This window comes from Gossypium hirsutum, chromosome A01 (genome assembly GCF_007990345.1).
Source record: "Gossypium hirsutum isolate 1008001.06 chromosome A01, Gossypium_hirsutum_v2.1, whole genome shotgun sequence".
NCBI lineage: Eukaryota > Viridiplantae > Streptophyta > Magnoliopsida > Malvales > Malvaceae > Gossypium > Gossypium hirsutum.
Window position 1 is genome coordinate 41,520,574 of NC_053424.1, and position 22,079 is coordinate 41,542,652.

Consider the following 22,079-nt stretch of genomic DNA (forward strand, 5'->3'; position numbering starts at 1 on the left):
TATTATTTTTTGTGTTTATTATATGCGAATTTGCATGTGTGAAAGTTTCGTATGAAAATTTGATCGTTTGTGTGCTTAATTTAATAAAAGGGTTTAATCGCGTAAATTAAAAAATTGATAGTTTATTTTATAAAGACCAATTTGTTAATGGCTTTATAAATTGAAGTATTTATGTTGCAAATAAACCTTTAGACTATGCGATTGCCGAATGTATCCTTATTATGTATGTTTTTGTTATTCGTTTTAAAAGGTTAAATATGTAGTTAGGTAAATAATATAAATGTTATAATATAACATAAATAATAAAATGATTTTCGTATATGCATGCTTTGACCGAAAATAAAAATAAAGAAAAGAAACTAAAGCTTGGTGATATTTGGCCATTTCTCAAGCTTGATTCAAGGTTTGTTTGGTTTCGATTTTTGATAATTTTTTACGTTTTTGAGATCGTTGCTTCGAATACTATCCGACCCATGTTAGAATTTTGATTTTGATGAATGTTTTGAGTTGTGCCATTGATGAATATTTGTATTTTGTGATGTTTGATGATGAAATATTAAAGATATGTTTTAGATTAACATGTTTTGTATTGGAATTTTTGATGAATTTGAGTAATTAGGGCTAAATTGAAAAAATAATAAATTAAAGGACTAAAATGTGAAATAAATGAAATATATGGACTAGTATGAGTATAAGGAATATTCGGCCTAACTATGTTGTTGTGAGATTGTGCATATTTTGTGTTTTATGCAATATGGACTAAATTGTGAAAAGTGTGAAATATCATAGGTAAAAGTGTAATTTGTCCATTTGTGTGTTTTTGGATGAATTTGGTTGAATATTTGATTTATTAAGTTTAATTTATATTAATTTAGATCAAGAAAAGAGAAAATCGGATTTAGATCGGGGGAAAAATAAAGTTGTTGACTAGCCGATCCGTACCAGTTCTTCATCGTCTGAGGTAAGTCTTTAAGCAATTAAACATCGTTAATTTTAGACGTAACTTAGTTTGATATGTTGTTTTGGAATATCTGAAAGTTTCAATATATGAATTGTTTATGAGACAATGTTATAATAGTGATATTCGGGCTTTGAGCCTAGCAAGCCTTGTGCTGGTGAATTTAATCAGGCTTATTGCCTAGCAGGCTTATTACCGGTGTATAAAAATCATACTCTGAGTCTAGCAAGGCTTGTGCCGATGTGAAATACAGGCTTAGGCCTAGCAGGCTTTATGCCGGTGAATTATTATAAGTTTATGCTTAAAAGACTTTATGCTGATGTGGAAATTGAATACGTTAAATGAGCTAAAATGACTAGGTATGAGCTTAGCTTATTACTTAATTGAAACAAGTTAAGTAAGCTTCTTGATATCTATTATAAGATATGTAAGATATAAGTGAAGAATGTGAGTAGATATGAGAAGTATGTTTCGGCTATATATATATATATGAAGTTGAGTTTTGATTCATGGGTATATATATATTTGAATGTAAGCATACTTGGTATAATGTCAGTTTAGGAATGAAAAGTTGAATGATATTATGCTAAATGTGATACATTAGCATTCGTCCAAGGTAACTTATTTGTGTAAAAGTATAAGTTATAAATAAATGAGATGATATGTTTGAGATTAAGTAAAACAATAATGTTATAATTTGGCTTGTTTTAAATGCTTTGATTATTCTTTTGAATGATTAAATTTGCTTATGACTTACTAAGCTAAATTAGCTTACTTTGTGTATTTATGTTTACCTCTGTTTTAAAGATTTCAGATTCAAGTTACAAGCTCGGGGATCATTAGCAAAGTCTAACACACTATCGATCGCCTTCAATATTTTATAAACTGAATTTTTAAACTTATGGCATGTGTAGGCTGGAACATGTTTTGAAACGACGAACTTTGGTTTTGTATAAAGCCATGTGAAAATGGCTTGGTATTTATGCTTAGTCTTGGTTTTATGTGTTCTTAGTTATTATGTTTAATGAGCTATGCATGAATGTGGTAAAAATTCATTTCAGTTAAAGTTTATTTGGTTATCATGTTGTATATCATGGTTGAACATAATTTCTGTTATATGAAAGTCTTGAGGATTTGTAACACCCCAAACCCGGCCTAGATGTTATGGCCAAATCTGGTGCGTCACATCAAACCATTTTTCAAATTTGATCTTTCCGATGAAAATCCATTACTGAATATAAATTCCTTTATTATTGTTAAACTAAAGTTCTCATCAAAACGTTTACCAATTTGTTTGCCTCTGGTATATTACCTCATTTAAAATCACGGAAGCATTTTGAAAGCTTTGTTGTTGGAAGCTAGTGTTCCTTAGAAAAATCATGCCATTTTGAAATCTCGAGTTTTCCTAGACTAGCAGTTTAGTATAAGAAATCACAATCCAAATTAAAACTTAAAACCCACCTACGGCCTTATTACATAATTTAAAAACACAAAACGAAATCTAATTGCAATTAAAAAAAACAGAAACAGTAGTGTGGCCATCTCCGAGTCCCTCGCAGGTCCAAACCATCTAAGCTTAGGGATTACCTGCACAGTTAGAAACGGGGTGAGTTAACGAAAACTCAGTGTGTAATCCCAATAACAAACAAAGATTGAATAACACGGTATCAGTACAATCTGGGCCAAAGCCCTATTCATTCTTGACATATACTAGGCTGATGTAACACCCCAAACCCGGCCTAGACGTTATGGCCAAATCTGGTGCGTCACATCAAACCATTTTTCAAATTTGATCTTTCCGGTGAAAATCCATTACTGAATCTAAATTCCTTTATTATTGTTAAACTAAAGTTATCATCAAAACGTTTACCAATTTGTTTGCCTCTGGTATATTACCTCATTTAAAATCGCGGAAGCATTTTGAAAACTTTGTTGTTGGAAGCTTGTGTTCCTTAGAAAAATCATGCCATTTTGAAATCTCGAGTTTTCCTAGACTAGCAGTTTAGTATAAGAAATCACAATCCAAATTAAAACTTAAAACCCACCTACGGCCTTATTACATAATTTAAAAACACAAAATGAAATCTAATTACAATTAAAAGAAATAGAAACAGTAGTGTGGCCATCTCCGAGTCCCCCGCAGCTCCAAACCATCTAAGCTTAGGGATTACCTGCATAGTTAGAAACGGGGTGAGTTTACGAAAACTCAGTGTGTAATCCCAATAACAAACAAACATTGAATAACACGGTATCAATACAATCTGGGCCAAAGCCCTATTCATTCTTGACATATACTAGGCCGATGTAACACCCCAAACCCGGCCCAGACGTTATGGTCGAATCTGACGTGCCACATTGAAGTTAAAAATCCATGTTTCGTTTTAGTGCTTTAAAAACCGACTTTTGTTAAGCTAACAAAGTGAATGGGAGCTGGGCACCAGGTAGGAATCCGTAACAGAGGATGTGAGCCATGAAGGCTGCTTAAGTACCAAGCTCTTCGGTTGGATCCAATCCTAGACATGCCCACAACCATTGCCACACTTAGTTATATTGTTTTTAAATTTATTTATGTGGATATCTTTGAGAAATCGGATAATCGTAACGTTGTGTTGTTTGGAAAACAAGTGTCGTTTTGAAAACACGTCCTAAGTCTAGCCTATTTATTATCAACCAGTTTAAAGTTATTAAAAATAATATAATCCCAGAAAAGAAAGAAAAACAAATCAAAATGGCCTTATTACAACTCAAAAATAAATAATAAATAAAGCAAACTTAATGAAAACCAAACACTTATTCAAAAGCCCAAAGGCGATCACCGTGGCCACTCTGAATCCCCTTCGGCTCCAAGTCCCCAAATCAAGGCTCACCTGCAAGGTTAAGGAAATGGGGTGAGTTTGGAAACTCAATGTGTAACAAGCCCCTTTCAGAGCCCAAAGCAATATCAACCTGTTGGGCCTAAGCCCACATCCAATCTCAACATATACTGGGCCGAAGCCTTTTCATATTTCATATTTCATAACACTGGGCCGAAGCCTTTACTGTAAACGGTATTTCATGTAACTGGAGGCCTGGCCTCTTTTAATAACTGGGGCAAAGCCCTTTTGATAAACTGGGGCAAAGCCCTTTTCAATAAACTGGGGCATAAGCCCTTTTCAATAAACTGGGGCATAAGCCCTTTTCAATAAACTAGGGTATAAGCCCTTTTGCATTTCCTCCATCCATATAAAAAACCCCAACCAATGCAATTATGAATACATCATGTGCATTTCATACATATCATGTGCATATCATACATGTCATGTGCATATCATATCAACCATGTATATCATATCCCACGTATCAAATTTATAAGTAAAACCTAGGGGTATAATGGTCATTTTTACCTAGGGGTAAAATAGTCATTTCCATATTATAAAGGTAATTTCATAATTCTACCAAATATTAGGGTTTTCCATGTTCATTATTAGTTACTAACAATTCATATGTTCTAAACAGCGATTTTGGCCCATTTTTAGCGCAACCGAGTTATTGGGACGAAAACCCCTAATGGGCCCCACTTAGCCGATTTTTTCATCAAGGCCCATTTAGCCTATATTCCATAATGTTGTTACCAGTCTTAATGTGCAATTTAACAGGTTTTCATTTTCTTCCAATTCTACCCAAATGGGCCTTAAAGCCCATTGGGCCCAACTTCAGCCCCTCGAGGCCCAACTTACCGTCATGCCAAAAATCATGCTCTTACCTGTTCCAATGATCCCGATCATCAACTTAGTTAATCCAACTAACCAATCAGCGTTTGCTTGCTCACAAGTCCTCGAAATGCCAGAATTTTGGCATTTCGGCTTTTCGGCATTTATCGTTTTAAGCTATGAAAAAGGGTTCGTTACACACCTGTTTTGCGATATTCCTCGACGAAATCTGCTACACCATTTCTCCTATAATCAACCGTTAATAGATCAGCTCATAATAATTGAACCAAATCGAGAACCATCTAATATCAACACTTACACATTCGGCCACCCTCCATAATGGCCTTAAGAACCTTACCTTTGCCGAAATTGATGACTAGCTCTAGCCACTCTGATGATCCAAACTTATCCAAGTCGACCCTACGCCTTGCTGCTCCTCCACTAAACAAACCATAAAAAGATTAAAAGAAACACCCAATAGAGCTTATACCCACATTCGGCCATCTCCTAAACCATAGGGGTTTCGGCTTTGGTCAACAGTTACTATAGGAATCGTTTAGAGTTCGAGCACTTACCACAGTCTCTCTTCTTGAATCCGCTTATGCTTTAAAGATAAAGGGATTGGCCACCAAAAAGTGAAAAGAAAAAGAGGTTTTCTGGTCAACAAGAAATCGGCCCCCCTAGCTTCACAGATTTTGGCTTTTGCGGTATTTCGGCAGAAGTGGAGGTAAGAAAAACAATAGGTGAACGAAGGGGAGTAGTGGGCTGGTTTTGGAAAAGAAAAAGGAAGAAAAGATGAATAGGAGGAAGGTAGATTCGGCTGGAAAAGAAAAGAGAGAAAAAGACTACACCAAAATGAGAAAACGGCACAACCTAGACCCTAATGCCGAAAATCCCTAACTAAAACCCCTCTGCCGAAATCCCCTCTCTAACCCCTCAATTCGGCTAAGCTCTATCCTTCTCTCAAATCCCTAAAATCTCTCCCCTTATCCCTCCTTAATCCATGCATCTGACTGTTTCAAACTCTCTCCCACAGAGTTCCATCCAGCTTTAAACTCTAGCATGCACAAGCATAAAAATAACATTACCTTTGCCACCCCAGGGAATCGAACCCAGGTCTTTCCCCCAACACTTACACGCCACCTTTATAGCTCCCTAGTGGCGTCACTTAGCCACTTTACCAAAGGCTCATTTGTGTTACATTTTACCTACAAATTTTAATAAGACCACCTATCCAAGGCCCCTAACTTCTTAAGTCCAAAATTCAAAAATTCCACCGAGTTTTTGGCCAACACATGGGCCTTCAATAAGCCCATTTACCTACCCAAATTATGAATTCCACAACCAAATGCCAAATTTTAAAAACTTTACCAAAATATCGAGAATCACGAAAAACCCGAAAATCAGAATGTTACAACTCTACCCTCCTTAAAGAAATTTCGGCCTCGAAATTTACCTGATCCAACCAGTTGAGGGTATTGCTGACACATTGCCTCTTCAGTCTCCCAAGTAGCTTCTTCGTTGCCATGGTTTCTCCAAAGTACCTTCACTAATGGAACTGACTTCCTTCTCAACACCTTAACGTTGCGATCAAGTATTTGCACAGGTTCCTCTTCAAAAGTCAAATCCGACTGTACTTCGATTTCTACAACTGGCACGTTATGAGTTGGGTCGAACGATATCGCCTTAGCATGGACACATGAAAAACGTCGTGAATACGATCCAGCTCTGGAGGTAGCTCTAGCTGATAAGCCACCGGCCCTATCCGCTTAATAATTCAGTAAGGCCCAATAAACCGTGGGCTCAACTTACCCTTCTTACCAAATCTAAATATCTTCTTCCAAGGCGAAACTTTCAAAAAGACCATGTCCCCTACAGCATATTCAATATCCTTACGTTTCAGATCGGTATAAGACTTTTGTCGATCCGCTGCCTCCTTTAACCGATTCCTGATCACCTTAATCTTGTCTTCAGTATCTGTTACCAACTCTGGCCCAAGTACTTGCCTTTCCCCCAATTCTGCCCAACAAGTAGGCGAATGACACCTTCGCCCATACAGTGCCTCATACGGAGCCATCTGAATACTTGCTTGGTAACTGTTGTTATATGCGAACTCTGCCAATGGCAAATAGTCCTCCCAGCTGCCCCTAAACTCAATAACCCAACCTCTCAACATGTCTTCTAAAATCTGAATGACCCTCTCTGACTGCCCATCCAACTGAGGGTGAAAAGCCGTACTGAAATCCAATCGCGTTCCCAATGCCTCATGCAACTTCTGCCAAAATCGAGATGTAAACCTTGGGTCTCGGTCAGAAATTATTGATACTGGCACTCCATGCAACCGCACTATCTCCGCCACATACAACTTGGCCAGCTTCTGAAATGAGTAATCGTTTCAGACAAGTATGAAATGGCGAGATTTCGTGAGCCTATCCATAATTACCCAAACCAAATCCTTCTTAGAAGGTGTCAACGGCAACACACTCACAAAATCCATAGTTACCCTTTCCCACTTCCAAAGTGGTATCTTTACCGGCTGTAACAATCCTGAAGGCAGTTGATGCTCGGCCTTCACTTGTTGACATGTCAAACATCTCCCCACAAATTCAGTCACTTCTCGTTTAAGCCCAGGCCACCAATACAGCTCCCGCAAGTCTCGATACAACTTACTCACGCCTGGATGCATAGCACAAGGTCCATTATGTGCCTCTTTCAAAATCATCAATCTCAAGTTAGAGTCCTTCGGCATACAAATTCTTCCCCGAAAACAAAGAACTCCATCGTTATTTAACCCAAAATCTGGATTCTCCCCCTTTTCAACTTGCTGAAACCAAAAAACTAACGACTCATCCTCCAGCTGTTGCTTCTTAATCTGTTCTACCCAAGTCGGTCTCACTTGTAATTCTGCCAATAAGCTTCCATTATCATACAAACTTAGACGAGCAAACATTGCCTTCAACTCCGCCACAGCCCTTCGACTTAACGCATCAGCCACGACATTTGCCTTACCTGGATGGTACTCAATCGAAAAATCATAGTCCTTTAACAACTCTATCCACCTTTTGAGTTAGTAAGTACTTAAGACTCTTGTGATCCGTATAGATGATGCATTTCTCCCCAAATAAGTAATGCCTCCATAACTTAAACGCGAAAATCACCGCTGCCAACTCCAAGTCATGTGTAAGATAGTTCACCTCATGAGGCTTAAGCTGTCGTGAAGCATAAGCGACCACCTTACCCTCTTGCAGCAACACGCAGCCCAAACCTATATGTGACGCGTCGCTGTAAACAGTAAAATCCTTACCAGACTCTGGCTGAATCAACACTGGTGCTTCCTTCAAAACCTTCTTCAACTTCTCAAAAGCCTCTTGCTGCTTATTCGTCCACACGAAAGGTGCTCTCTTCCTTAAAAGTTTCGTTAACGGTGCTGCCAACACAGAAAATCCTTCCACGAATCTCCGATAATAACCTGCCAACCCCAGAAAACTTTGGATCTCTGTTACCGACTTCGGTGGCTTCCATTCCAGAATTGCCTCAATCTTTCGAGGGTCCACCTTGATCCCCTCAACAGACACAACATGCCCCAAGAAAGTGACTTCCTTTAGCCAAAACTCGCACTTACTAAACTTTGCATAAAGTTGCTTTTCCCTTAGCACTTGCAGCACAACACGAAGATGCTCATCATGCTTCTCTTCTGTTTCTGAATACACCAAGATATCGTCAATAAAAACGACTACGAACCAATCCAAGTATGGCTGGAACACTCGATTCATTAAATCCATGAATGTTACCAGTGCATTAGTCAAACCAAAAGGCATTACCAGAAACTCATAATGACCATATCGAGTCTTGAATGCCGTCTTATAAATATCCACTTCTTTAACTCTCAACTGATGATATCCTGACCGAGGGTTGATCTTAGAAAATACCGAGGCTCCTCTTAGTTGATCAAACAGATCGTCGATTCTTGGTAACAGATACTTGTTCTTGATCGTCAGTTTATTCAACTGCCGATAGTCAATACACATCCGCATAGTCCCATCTTTCTTCTTTACAAACAACACCAATGCGCCCCACGGGGAAACACTTGGTCTTATAAATCCCCTATCCAACAACTCTTGAATCTGAGCTTTCAATTCCACCAACTCCTTTGGTGCCATCCTATAAGGCGCAATGGACACAGGAGCTGTACTAGGTAACAAGTCGATTCCGAACTTGACTTCTCTGTTCGGAGGTAATCTAGGAAGTTCCTCTGGGAATACATCTTGAAATTCCTTAATGGTCATAACCGACTCTACCATTACCTCCTCCAGTTCAGTTTAACTTACAAAAGCCAAGTACGTCTCACAACCTTTCCGCATCAACTTCTCGGCCCTTAAAGCCGAAACAACATTGGACAAATAATTCCTTCGTTCCCCTATGACCATTATCTCCTCATCTTTGGCAGTTCTTAGTACCATTCTCTTTGCAACACAATCCAACGTCGCCTTATGCTTAGTTAGCCAGTTCATTCCCAAGATAAGATCAAAATCCCTAAATGGCAGCTCCATCAAATCTCCTTCAAAAATCTTACCTTGTGTCTCTAAAGGCACCGCCCTAAAGAGTTTATCTACCTTAACCGAGTGTCCTAATGGGCTTATCACCGATACCCCACTCACAGTCTCCTTAGGAAGCACACCCAATTCCCCAGATACATCACAAGTAACATACGAGTGAGTGGAACCCACATCAATCAAAGCAGTGTAAGGCGTGCTATGAATGAAGAACGTACCAGTTATAACATCAGGAGCGTCACCCTCTTCACGATGTCGTGCAGCATAAACCAATGCCGGCTGTCGAGCTTTAGCATATCCAGCACCCCTGCCAGGTGCCCCACGTCCTCATTCATTACCATTACCACCTCTCCCTTACCCACGACCTCTCTGTGGTGGTGGTCTTCCTCGCTGTGGTTGGACATCCCTTTGCTCCATAGCTAGTTCCTGAGCTGTTCTCCGAGGACAATCTCTAAACTTATGCTCATTGGACCCACATCGAAAACATGCTCCAGTTCGTTTTGCAGCACTCCCCCATATGCATCTTACCACAGTCCCTGGAAGCCTGCGGTAAAAGTATTTACTGGAACTGCTTGAACCGGTTCCTCCATCCTTGCTCTTTTAACATCCCGATTCGTAGCACTTGAGTGTCTAAAATCCCTCTTAACCTGGGTCGATCCTTCTCACGATTCTGCCGCTGAGTCCACTTTACCTCCTCAGCTATCTTAGCCTTCTCCACCAATGTAGCAAAATCACGCTCCCTCTGTGGAGCTATCAATATCCTAAGCTCATCGTGGAGGCCATCCTCAAATCGAACATTGCGCTCATATTCAGTTGCAACTATCCCGCTGGAGTATCGACTTAGCCTCAAAAATTCTGCCTCATACTCCGCAACAGTCTTATTACCCTGAGTCAGATTCAAAAATTCCTTTCGACGGGCATCCACATAACTAGCTCCAACATACCTCACCTTAAAAGCAATTTTGAACAATTTCTAGGTTACTCGTTTAATCAGGGTACTCTCCCTCACGGTGATCCACCATCGATATGCCTCGTCTCGTAGCAGTGACACAACCCCCTTCAGCTTTTGCTCTATAGAGCAATCTAGATCGTTCATGATTCGCTCTGTTACTTCTAGCCAATATTCAGCCACATTTGGGGTTACTCCTGATACGCCCCTAAAAACTTCTGCTCCGTTGGCCCGGAGTCGCTCCGATATGGATCCCCTATTCACTGTCCCAGTGCTAGCTCCAGCAACTCTTTCTAAAACCCTTAACATGGCTTCAGACAAAGCATCATCCCCCGCAGCCCGATCATAAGACCCAGTCTCTGTTGCCTGTGGCACAGATGCCTCCTCAGCTGGCCTATGCCCTGAAGATGAAGATTCAGCTTGCACCCTTCCGTGACCACGTCCGCGGCCTCGTCCACGAGTTCCTCTTGTACTCATATCGATTTATCTGATTACGAATTTTATGACATTAGTATAATGTTCAATTCTTTATTACGAGATGTCTTATGGAAATATAACAGTTCAACGATTGTTTTCGCATCATCGTAGCCTAGCTACAGTTTCATTCTTACTTTTTTCAGTCCTACCCTATCTAAAGTATCATAGTAGGGTCTCAGTTCTATTTATAGCATTATATCAATATCACATAACGTAATGAGAGTATACTTACAGACTTGGTGCCGGGGATTCAGTGCCACTTCATTCTCCAATCCAAAAACCACAAACCATGTATTTAATCACAAAAAATAGATTTTCTTAAAATTTGAAAAAAAAAAACACCTTTGTTTTGAAACTTTTTATTTTAGACCCGTTTAAAAAAAACCCAAAAAAACTTAAACCATTTTATCATGTATACCTTTATAAAACATTTTTGAGAAGATCTTTTCAAAACTATTTCCAAATATACCCTTCTTGGTAAAATTTTTTTTCCAAAAAAATTTTTGGACCCTATCCACAGCCGAGTTGTTGCAACCAAGCTCTGATACCACTAAATGTAACACCCCAAACCCAGCCCAGATGTTATGGCCAAATCTAACGTGCCACATTGAAGTTAAAAATCCATGTTTCGTTTTAGTTCTTTAAAAATTGACTTTTGTTAAGCTCACAAAGTGAATAGGAGCTGGGCACCAGGTAGGAATCTGTAACAGAGGAGGTGAGCCATGAAGGCTGCTTAAGTACCAAGCTCTTCGGTTGGATCCAATCCTAGACATGCCCACAACCATTGCCACACTTTGTTATATTGGTTTGAAATTTATTTACGTAGATATCTTTGAGAAATTAGATAATCGTAACGTTGTGTTGTTTGGAAAACAAGTGTCGTTTTGAAAACACGTCCTAAGTCTAGCCCATTTATTATCAACCAGTTTAAAGTTATTAAAAATAATATAAGCACAGAAAAGAAAGAAAAACAAATCAAAATGGCCTTATTACAACTCAAAAATAAATAATAAATAAAGCAAACTTAATGAAAACCAAACACTTATTCAAAAGACCAAAGGCGATCACCGTGGCCACTCTGAATCCCCTCTGGCTCCAAGTCCCTAAATCAAGGCTCACCTGCAAGGTTAAGGAAAGGGGGTGAGTTTGGAAACTCAATGTGTAACAAGCCCCTTTCAGAGCCCAAAGCAATATCAGCCTGCTGGGCCTAAGCCCACATCAAATCTCAAAATATACTGAGCCGAAGCCTTTACTGTAAACGGTATGGCCCGTAGGCCCATTTCATTATCACGAGTAATGTCAATGAAAGAATGAATGCAAGCCCATTTGGGGAGACTACTCGACCCACCATCCGCTACTCTCCACCCGTACCAACCAACACACCATGTAGGGAATGATTCAACCCACCCAACCAATACACCACTGGCAGCATAGCTGCTTTATCATGTAACTGGAGGCCTAGCCTCTTTTAATAACTGGGGCAAAGCCCTTTTGATAAACTGGGGCAAAGCCCTTTTCAATAAACTGGGGCATAAGCCCTTTTCAATAAACTGGGGCATAAGCCATTTTGCACTTCCTCCATCCATATAAAAAACCTAACCAATGTAATTATGAATACATCATGTGCATTTCATACATATCATGTGCATATCATACATGTCATGTGCATATCATATCAACCATGTATATCATATCCCACGTATCAAATTTATAAGTAAACCCTAGGGGTATAATGGTCATTTTTACCTAGGGGCAAAACAATCATTTCCATATTATAAAGGTAATTTCATAATTCTACCAAATATTAGGGTTTTCCATGTTCATTATTAGTTACTAACAATTCATATGTTCTAAACAGCGATTCTGGCCCATTTTTAGCGCAACCGAGTTATTGGGCCAAAAACCCCTAATGGGCCCTACTTAGCCGATTTTGTCATCTAGGCCCATTTAGCCTATATTCCATATTGTTGTTGCCAGTCTTAATGCGCAATTTAACAGGTTTTCATTTTCTACCAATTCTACCCAAATGGGCCCGAAAGCCCATTGGGCCCAACTTCAGCCCCTCGAGGCCTAACTTACCGTCATGCCAAAAATCATGCTCTTACCTGTTCCAATGATCCCGACCATCAACTTAGCGAATCTAACTAACCAATGAGCGTTCGCTTGCTCACAAGTCCTCAAAATGCCAGAATTTCGACATTTTGGCTTTTCAGCATTTATCATTTTAAGCTATGAAAAAGGGTTCGTTACACACCTATTTTGCGATATTCCTCGACGAGATCTCCTACACGATTTCTCCTATAATCAACCGTTAATAGATCAGCTCATAATAATTGAACCAAATCGAGAACCATCTAATATAAACACTTACACATTCGGCTACCCTCCATAATGGCCTTAAGAACCTTACCTTTGCCGAAATTGATGACTAGCTCTAGCCACTCCGATGATCCAAACTAATCCAAGTCAACCCTACGCCTTGCTGCTCCTCTACTAAACAAACCATAAAAATATTAAGAGAAACACCCAATAGAGCTTATACCCACATTCGTCCATCTCCTAAACTATAGGGGTTTCGGCTTTTGTCAACAGTTACTATAGGAATTGTTCAGAGTTTGAGCACTTACCACAGTCGCTCTTCTTGAATCTGCTTATGCTTAAAAGATAAAGGGATTGGCCATCAAAAAGTGAAAAGAAAAAGAGGTTTGCTGGTCAACAAGAAATTGGCCCCCCTAGCTTCACAGATTTCGGCTTTTGCGGTATTTCGGCAGAAGTGGAGGTAAGAAAAACAATAGGTGAACGAAGGGGAGTAGTGGGCTGGTTTTGGAAAAGAAAAAGGAAGAAAAGATGAATAGGAGGAAGGTAGATTCGACTAGAAAAGAAAAGAGAGAAAAAGACTACACCAAAAGGAGAAAACGGCACAACCTAGACCCTAACGACGAAAATCCCTAACTAAAACCCCTCTGTCGAAATCCCCTCTCTAATCCCCTCAATTCGGCTAAGCTCTATCTTTCTCTCAAATCCCTAAAATCTCTCCCTTTATCCCTCCTTAATCCATGCATCTGACTGTTTCAAACTCTCTCCCACAGAGTTCCATCCAACTTTAAACTCTAGCATGCACAACCATAAAAATAACATTACTTTTGCCATCCCAGGGAATCGAACCCAAGTCTTCCCCCCAACACTTACACGCCACCTTTATAGCTCCCTAGTGGCGTCACTTAGCCACTTTACCAAAGGCTCATTTGTGTTACATTTTATGTGACAGCCCTAAAGTGACCCTAGTCGGAAAGTGGTTTCGGGACCGCTAAACCGAGTCACCAAATTATTTGAATATGATGATTATCGTCTAAAATTTGTGAATATGAATGTGTGAAAGTTTTAAGCTTCGATTTAGTAAATTGCATGTGAATTTAGTTAATAGGACTTATGTGAGAAAATTTAGAAATGTGCTAGGCAAATGTAAGTGGCCTATTAATGCATGTTATAAAGGTGATGGGTTTGCATGTCAAATTACCCAAAATTTGACTAGTGGCCGGCCATGTTATGGGATAAAAGGTATTATAAACCTTTTATGTTAGTGTTTTATGTTAGGAAAAAAAAATAAGGAGCATGGGAAATAAAATAATAATGGTTAGTAGGATGATGAAAAAAAAAGTTCTCATTTGTTTCTTATTGACCGAAAAATCAAAGGAAAGAGGGGAAGAAAAGGTTGAGGAGGTTCGGCCATACTTGTATCTAGATTAAGGTATGTTTGATGATGTTCCATGAGATGCATGCATGTTTTAGTTGTTAGCTCGAGTTCTACCTAGCACATGGTTTAAATCTTTGCTATGTGATGGAGATGATATTCGGCCATGGGTGTTGTCTTCTTGGTTGGTGTTTGATGTTGTGGTAATGATGCATGAAGATGAGTTAAGTTTCGGCTAAGGTGGGTTTGTGTTGATGTCATTTGCATGCTAAATGTGAAGCTTTGTAATGATACATGTCATGGTGGATTGATGCCTCTTGGATTTTCTTTTTTAGCATTTTTTTTTGAGTTAGACATTAGGTTCTTTGTTTAACCCATGACCAAAATTGAAATGGTATGGTGTCTTGATGCATTCGGCCATAGTAGGAAATATGGTTGTTGTTCATGTTATTTGCATGAGAAATGGTAGTAAGGTGAAGTGCAAATATTAGTATTTGATTACTAGTGTATATATGTGTATTAGCCGAGTTTTGAACTTGAAACAAAATGGTATGTAGTTAATACAAGTAACCATATTTGTAGGAAGTATTAAGCATATAATTGGCCTCAAAATAGACATGCATATTCGGCCACATGAGATAGATTGGTGTTGCATGTATTCGGTTAGGGGCAAGCATATTGATGCTTTTATCTTGACTTAGATAATCGGCTCAAGGAGAATTTGTTAAAGTGCTTAGTTAATTGATATTAAGTTAATGATGTGTGTATTCGTTCATGAAGGTGCACATGAGGAAATGTTAGATTAATTGTATTAAATTGCTCAATGTGATTAAAAATGCGTATGACCACTTTATATTTGAGCTAAAGGTGGCCATATGACCTATCAACTCCTTGTCATATTCGGCCATAAGCTAGCATAATGAGATTTTAATAAGCTAAATTTTGCTTGAATTAGCTCAAGAGCTTAGAGAACTAAACTTGGACAAGGGAAAGGAAAAAGTGATCGAATAGCCGCCGAAATCGCTCGACAACATCCGAAGTAAGTTTTTGAGTAATGGATCTTAGATTATGATTCGATTAGATCATGTTTTAAGTAAATTAAAATCATGCTCTTTGTATGTAACTATTGAGCCGAAAATGATAATGCTTGATAAGTGACTTGTGTTTGAATTCTAGTTATGAAAATGAAATATAGATGTGTCATGATTTATTGATATGTACATGGATATTTGGATGATAACCGGGCTAAGTCCCGAAGGCATTTGTGCTAGTGACTAATTTCGGGCTAAGCCCGAAGGCATTTGTGTGAGCTACTATATCCGGGCTAAGTCCCGAAGGCATTTGTGTGAGCTACTATATCCGGGCTAAGTCCCGAAGGCATTTGTGCGAGTTACTATAACCGAGCTAAGTCCCGAAGGCATTTGAGCAAGTAGCTATATCCGGCTAAATTTCGAAGGTACTTGGTTTGGGAAGGAGCGATCTTGAAATAATTTCAATTAATACGCTCGTAAAATCCCAACGATGAGGTACGTTTCGTATATGCATTGGAGTAGTTGATTCCTTTTAAATATTATTCGCTCAGTCAATTAATGAGCTTCCGGCCTTTGGTTAAGTTGATCCCTTATGTGTGAATATAAGGGTTGGAAATGTGAAGTAGGACTGATTTTTGAGAATATGTGTATATGAAATTATCCGTTTAGTTATATGAATGCTATACTTCAGTTGTGCCTAATTTCATTGCTCAAAACTTACTAAGCATTAAATGCTTACTCTGTTCTTTGAATCTCTGTTCTATAGATTTTGGTTCGTCGGCTATCGGACTCGGGATTGTCGAAGTTGAAGTCGTCCACACTATCAAAGCCCTTTTGGTACACTTTTGGTTGAACTCTGAAAATGGCATGTATAGGACTACCCTTTTTGTTGTTGGTCATGTACCCTTTGGTTTTGTATAAATTTGGATAGCCATGCGAAAATGGCTTATATACACTTTGAGCATAGCATTATAATCGTTTTGTATGTTGTTCATTGAGAGGTATGGAAATGTTTGGTAACAATTAGCCATTGGAATGGTTAGTCATGATAATTTTGGTGCTTTGCATGAAAAATTCTAGTTGATTCATGGAAAACCATGAAATAGGTAAAGTTTACCTTAAAAATAGATGCTGACAGCAGTAGTGGTGCGGATTTGACAAATCACTAAAAATAGTAGGAATTGAATTAAATAGTGAATAAATGATTTAATCGAACCTTGATGAATCTACTTTCATATGAAAGAAACGAAACGATCATATGAGTTGTATTTTAAGAGATATTTAAGTTTTCGTGGAACAGGGCCAGAGCGATTTCTGGATCCCCTGATCTGATTTTGGAAATTCACTATAAATTAACCAGATATAATTATAGGTCATGCCATATATGTATAGATTCCTTTTTGAGTCTAGTTTTGTTAGAAACAAACAGCATAAGTAATGAAGCCCTGTACAGGAAGATATATAAGTCGTAATGCATGAAGGGCAGAGCAGTAAAACCCTGAAACAGGGGAGACTTTAACTAATAAACTATACTAATTGGCTCGACCAAAAAATTCTAGAAAAAAAATTTTAGATGGATATATGAGTCTAGTTTCAGGTAAAATTTACGAAACTGGTTTTCTAGTTCTGGAACTCAAGATATGATTTTTAAGGTAATTGTGACGCAGTTAGCCAGCTTGTCTGGAAATTTTTAAAATGGACTGTGAAAATCAACGAAATAAGTCCGTAAATACCTCGTGTTCGACTCCGGCAACAGTCTCGGGTATGGGGTGTTACAATTTTATTGGTATCAGAGCTACGGTTTAGTCGATTCTAGGACTACCGTAATACGTTTGGGTCTAGCTATACATGCCATTATGTGATTATTTGATAATGTGTTGATTTCTGACAATTGAAAATGTGTTTATTTATAGTAATAGATCCCGATCCCAACCGAGCAGTAGCTGATGATCTTGAGAGTGTAGCGCCTGCTCCCGCACAAGGGACAGCGCCGGCGGACTCTCAACCTATTGCTAGTAATCCGAACGATGAAGCTAGACAAGCTTTTTATAGCGTGATGAATGATTGGTTCAACCAATACATTCGAACTAATACGGCTGTTCCACAACCTCCATTCCCGTCTAATACCACCTCCGCACCTACAATACCTCCGGCAACTAACCAAATAAGGTCAAATAAGCCCCCAGTTGACAGAATCTGAAAACACGGGGCTACCGAATTTAAAGCTACGGACAGCGATGATGCCGAGCAAGCTGAATTTTGGTTGGACAACACTTTTCGGGTACTCGATGAGCTATCTTGCACACCCGATGAGTGCCTAAAGTGTACTATCTCCTTGCTATGTGATTTTGCCTACTATTGGTGGAATACGTTGACTTCTGTTGTGCCTAGAGAGCAAGTAACTTGGGAGTTTTTCCAAATCGAGTTTCGGAAAAAGTATATCAGTCAGAGATTCATGGATCAAAAACGGAAGGAATTTCTGGAACTTAAACAAGGTTCCATGTCGGTTACCGACTATGAACGAAAGTTTGTAAGGCTTAGCCGGTACGCTCGAGAATGTATTTTTTCAGAAGCCGTGATGTGTAAACGTTTCGAGGATGGGCTGAATGATGATATAAAGCTGTATGTTGGCATTTTGGAAATCCAAGAATTTGTGGTACTTGTCGAGCGAGCTTGCAAAGCCGAGGAGCTCAGTATGGAGAAAAGAAAAGCTGAGGTGGGAGCAAAGGAGTTTCATAAGAGCTCTTCGGGGAAGCCCTTCCAACAGTCATCGAAGAAATTTAGAGATGACTTAGGCCAGTCTAGAGACACTTCGGGTTTTTCTAGACGAGATCACGATCGACCCCCTGTGAGTGCACGAGTCAATTCGGTCGCCAGTGTTGGAAATGATCGTCAAGACAGAACGGAGTGTCAGTATTGTGGTAAACGGCATTTGGGGAGTTGTAGATTCCATGACCGTTCCTGTTACAAGTGCGGATCAGCTGACCACTTTATTAAAGATTGCCCGAGATTGTCTGAACAGAACGTAAATCAGAGTGGGAAACCTAGAGCTACTACTGCTCAGGGTAAACCATCTAGAAATGCGGGAAATGCTAGTGGCGGTCAGAGAGGATCTAGAGATGCTACAACCAGATCTGAGGCTCGTGCTCCTGCTAGAGCTTACGCTATACGCGCACGCGAGGATGCTTCCTCGCCAGATGTTATTACCGGTACTTTTACTCTCTTTGATACTAATGTAATTGCTTTGATTGACCCTGGTTCTACTCATTCTTATATATGTGAAACCTTAGCATCCAGTAAGACTCTACCTGTTGAGTCTACTGAGTTTGTAATTCGGGTGTCAAATCCTTTGGGTCGTTACGTGCTTGTCGACAAAGTGTGCAAGAAATGTCCCCTAGTAAACCGAGGTTCCTGTTTTCCGACCGATTTCATGCTTTTACCGTTTGACGAATTTGATGTTATCCTCGGTATGGATTGGTTGAACGTACATGATGCAATTGTAAATTGCAAAAGAAAAACCATCGATTTAAGGTGTGTAAATAACGAGGTAATCCGAGTTGAGTCTATTGACTTAAATAGGTTGCCAGCTGTAATATCATCGATGTTGGCTCAGAAATATGTAAGAAAGGGGTGTGAAGCATACCTTGCATATGTACTTGATGACAAAGAGTTAGAAAAGAAGCCTGAATCTGTGCCAGTGGTTTGTGAATACCCGGATGTTTTTCTCGAAGAATTACCGGGTTTACCACCCGTTCGGGAGGTAGAGTTTGGTATTGAGCTTGTACCTGGGACTACACCGATTTCGATAGCTCCGTATCGTATGGCACCAACAGAATTAAAGGAATTGAAAGCTCAGTTGCAAGAGTTAACGAATAGAGGTTTCGCTCGACCAAGTTTCTCACCTTGGGGTGCACCAGTATTGTTTGTGAAAAAGAAGGACGGAACCATGAGGTTGTGCATCAACTATCGTCAGCTGAATAAGGTGACAATAAAGAATAAATATCCGATACCGCGCATTGACGATTTGTTTGATCAGCTAAAGGGAGCCTCAGTGTTTTCAAAAATAGATTTGAGATCGGGTTATTATCAGTTACGAATTCGAGATTCAGATATACCCAAAATAGCTTTCAGAACGAGATACGGTCACTACGAGTTCTTAGTGATGCCGTTTGGGCTCACTAATGCCCCTGCGGTATTTATGTATCTGATGAATCGGGTCTTCAGACAGTATCTGGACTGGTTTGTAGTTGTGTTTATTGATGACATCTTGGTCTACTCAAGAGACGAAACCGAGCATGCTGAGCACCTGAGATTAGTGTTGCAGATTTTACGAGATAAGCAATTATATGCTAAGTTCAGTAATTATGAGTTCTGGTTAAGAGAGGTGAGCTTCTTGGGTCATGTGGTATCCGCATCGGGTATTCGAGTTGATCCGGGAAAAATTTCAGCCATACTTAGCTGGAAGCCTCCGAGAAATATTACTGAAGTTCAGAGCTTTTTGGGACTTGCCAGTTACTACAGACGCTTTGTAAAGGGTTTCTCGATGATAGCCACACCAATGACGAAACTACTTCAGAAAGATGTTAAGGTTGAATGGACAGAAAAGTGTCAGAAAAGTTTCGATCAACTGAAAACTTGTTTGACTGAAGCTCCAGTACTAGTGCAGCCCGAATCAGGCAAAGAGTTTGTCATTTATAGTGATGCATCCCTACTTGGGTTGGGTTACGTATTGATGCAAGAGGGTCGAGTTGTAGCTTATGCGTTGAGACAACTGAAGCCACATGAGAAAAATTATCCGACCCATGATCTTGAACTAGCTGCCATCGTATTCGCTTTGAAAATATGGCGACATTACTTATTTGGTGAGAAGTGCCATGTATATTCGGATCACAGAAGTCTCAAATATTTGATGACTCAAAGAGACTTGAATCTGCGACAAAGACGTTGGCTCGAGCTGTTGAAAGATTATGAGCTTGTCATTGACTATCACCCGGGAAAGGCTAATGTGGTTGCGGATGCCTTAAGTCGTAAAACACTGTTTGCTTTACGAGCAATGAATGTACACTTGTCTGTTCTATCCGACAATGTGTTAGTGGCAGAATTAAAGGCCAAACCATTGTTGATTCATCAAATTCGTGAAGCTCAGAAAGTCGATGATGAACTGGTTGCAAAACGGGCTGAATGTGTTTCGAATATGGAATCAGAGTTTCAAATTGATGATGACGATTGTTTGAGGTTCAGAAGTCGTTTGTGTGTTCCAAGAAATTCATAACTTATTTCGATGATTCTAAACGAAGCTCATTGTAGCCGAATGTCAATTCACCCGGGGAGTACGAAAATGTACAACGATCTGAGACGTCAGTTTTGGTGGCATGGTATGAAATGAGACATTTCCTATTTCGTTTCGAAGTGCTTAGTATGTCAGTAAGTGAAAGCGGAACATCAAGTGCCTACGGGTTTACTTCAGCCGATCATGATACCTGAATGGAAATGGGATCGAGTCACGATGGATTTTGTATCTGGGTTGCCAGTTTCGGCAAGTAAGAAAGATGCGATTTGGGTTGTTGTTGATAGACTGACTAAGTCGGCTCACTTTTTCCCCGTACGCACGGATTTTTCATTGGATAAACTAGCTGAGTTGTATGTTTCTCAGATTGTGAGATTACACGGGGTACCCATTTCTATTGTGTCGGACAGAGATCCGAGATTCACCTCGCAATTTTGGAAGAAATTGCAAGAAGCCTTGGGTACCAAGTTGTATTTTAGCACCGCTTTTCATCCCCAAACCGATGGTCAATCTGAGCGGATAATTCAAATACTCGAGGATATGTTGAGATGCTGCATCCTTGAGCTTAGTGGTTCATGGGAACGGTATCTACCTTTGATTGAGTTCGCTTACAACAATAGTTTTTAGTCAAGCATTAAGATGGCACCTTACGAGGCTTTGTACGGTCGAAAATGCCGTACACCATTATTTTGGACCGAGCTCGGTGAAACTAAAATTTTCGGAGTTGATTTGATTAAAGATGCTGAGCAGAAAGTAAAAATAATTCGTGAAAGTCTGAAGGCAGCATCAGATCGTCAGAAGTCGTACGCGGATTTGAAACGAAAGGACATTGAGTATCAGGTGGGAGATAAAGTGTTTCTTAAAGTTTCACCTTGGAAAAAGATACTCAGATTTGGGCGTAAGGGCAAATTGAGTCTGAGGTTCATCGGGCCATATGAAATATCCAAACGAGTCGGTCCAGTTGCGTATAGATTGATTTTGCCCCCTGAACTTGAAAGGATCCACAACGTTTTTCATGTTTCGATGCTTCGACGTTACAGATCTGATCCTTCGCACATAATAAGTCCCTCCGAAGTTGAAATTCAAGCCGATATGAGTTATGAAGAAGAACCATTTCGTATACTAGCTCGTGAAGTGAAAGAGTTGCAAAACAAAAAGGTTCCTTTAGTAAAAGTGTTATGCCTCAAACACGGAATCGAAGAAGCTACTTGGGAAACCGAGAACTCTAAGAGAGAACGATACCCAAACCTATTTACCGGTAAGATTTCCGGGGACGAAAATTTCTTAAGTGGGGGAGAGTTGTGACAGCCCTAAAGTGACCCTAGTCAGAAAGCGGTTTCGGGACCGCTAAACCGAGTCACCAAATTATTTGAATATGATGATTATTGTCTAAAATATGTGAATATGAATGTGCGAAAGTTTTAAGCTTCGATTTAGTAAATTG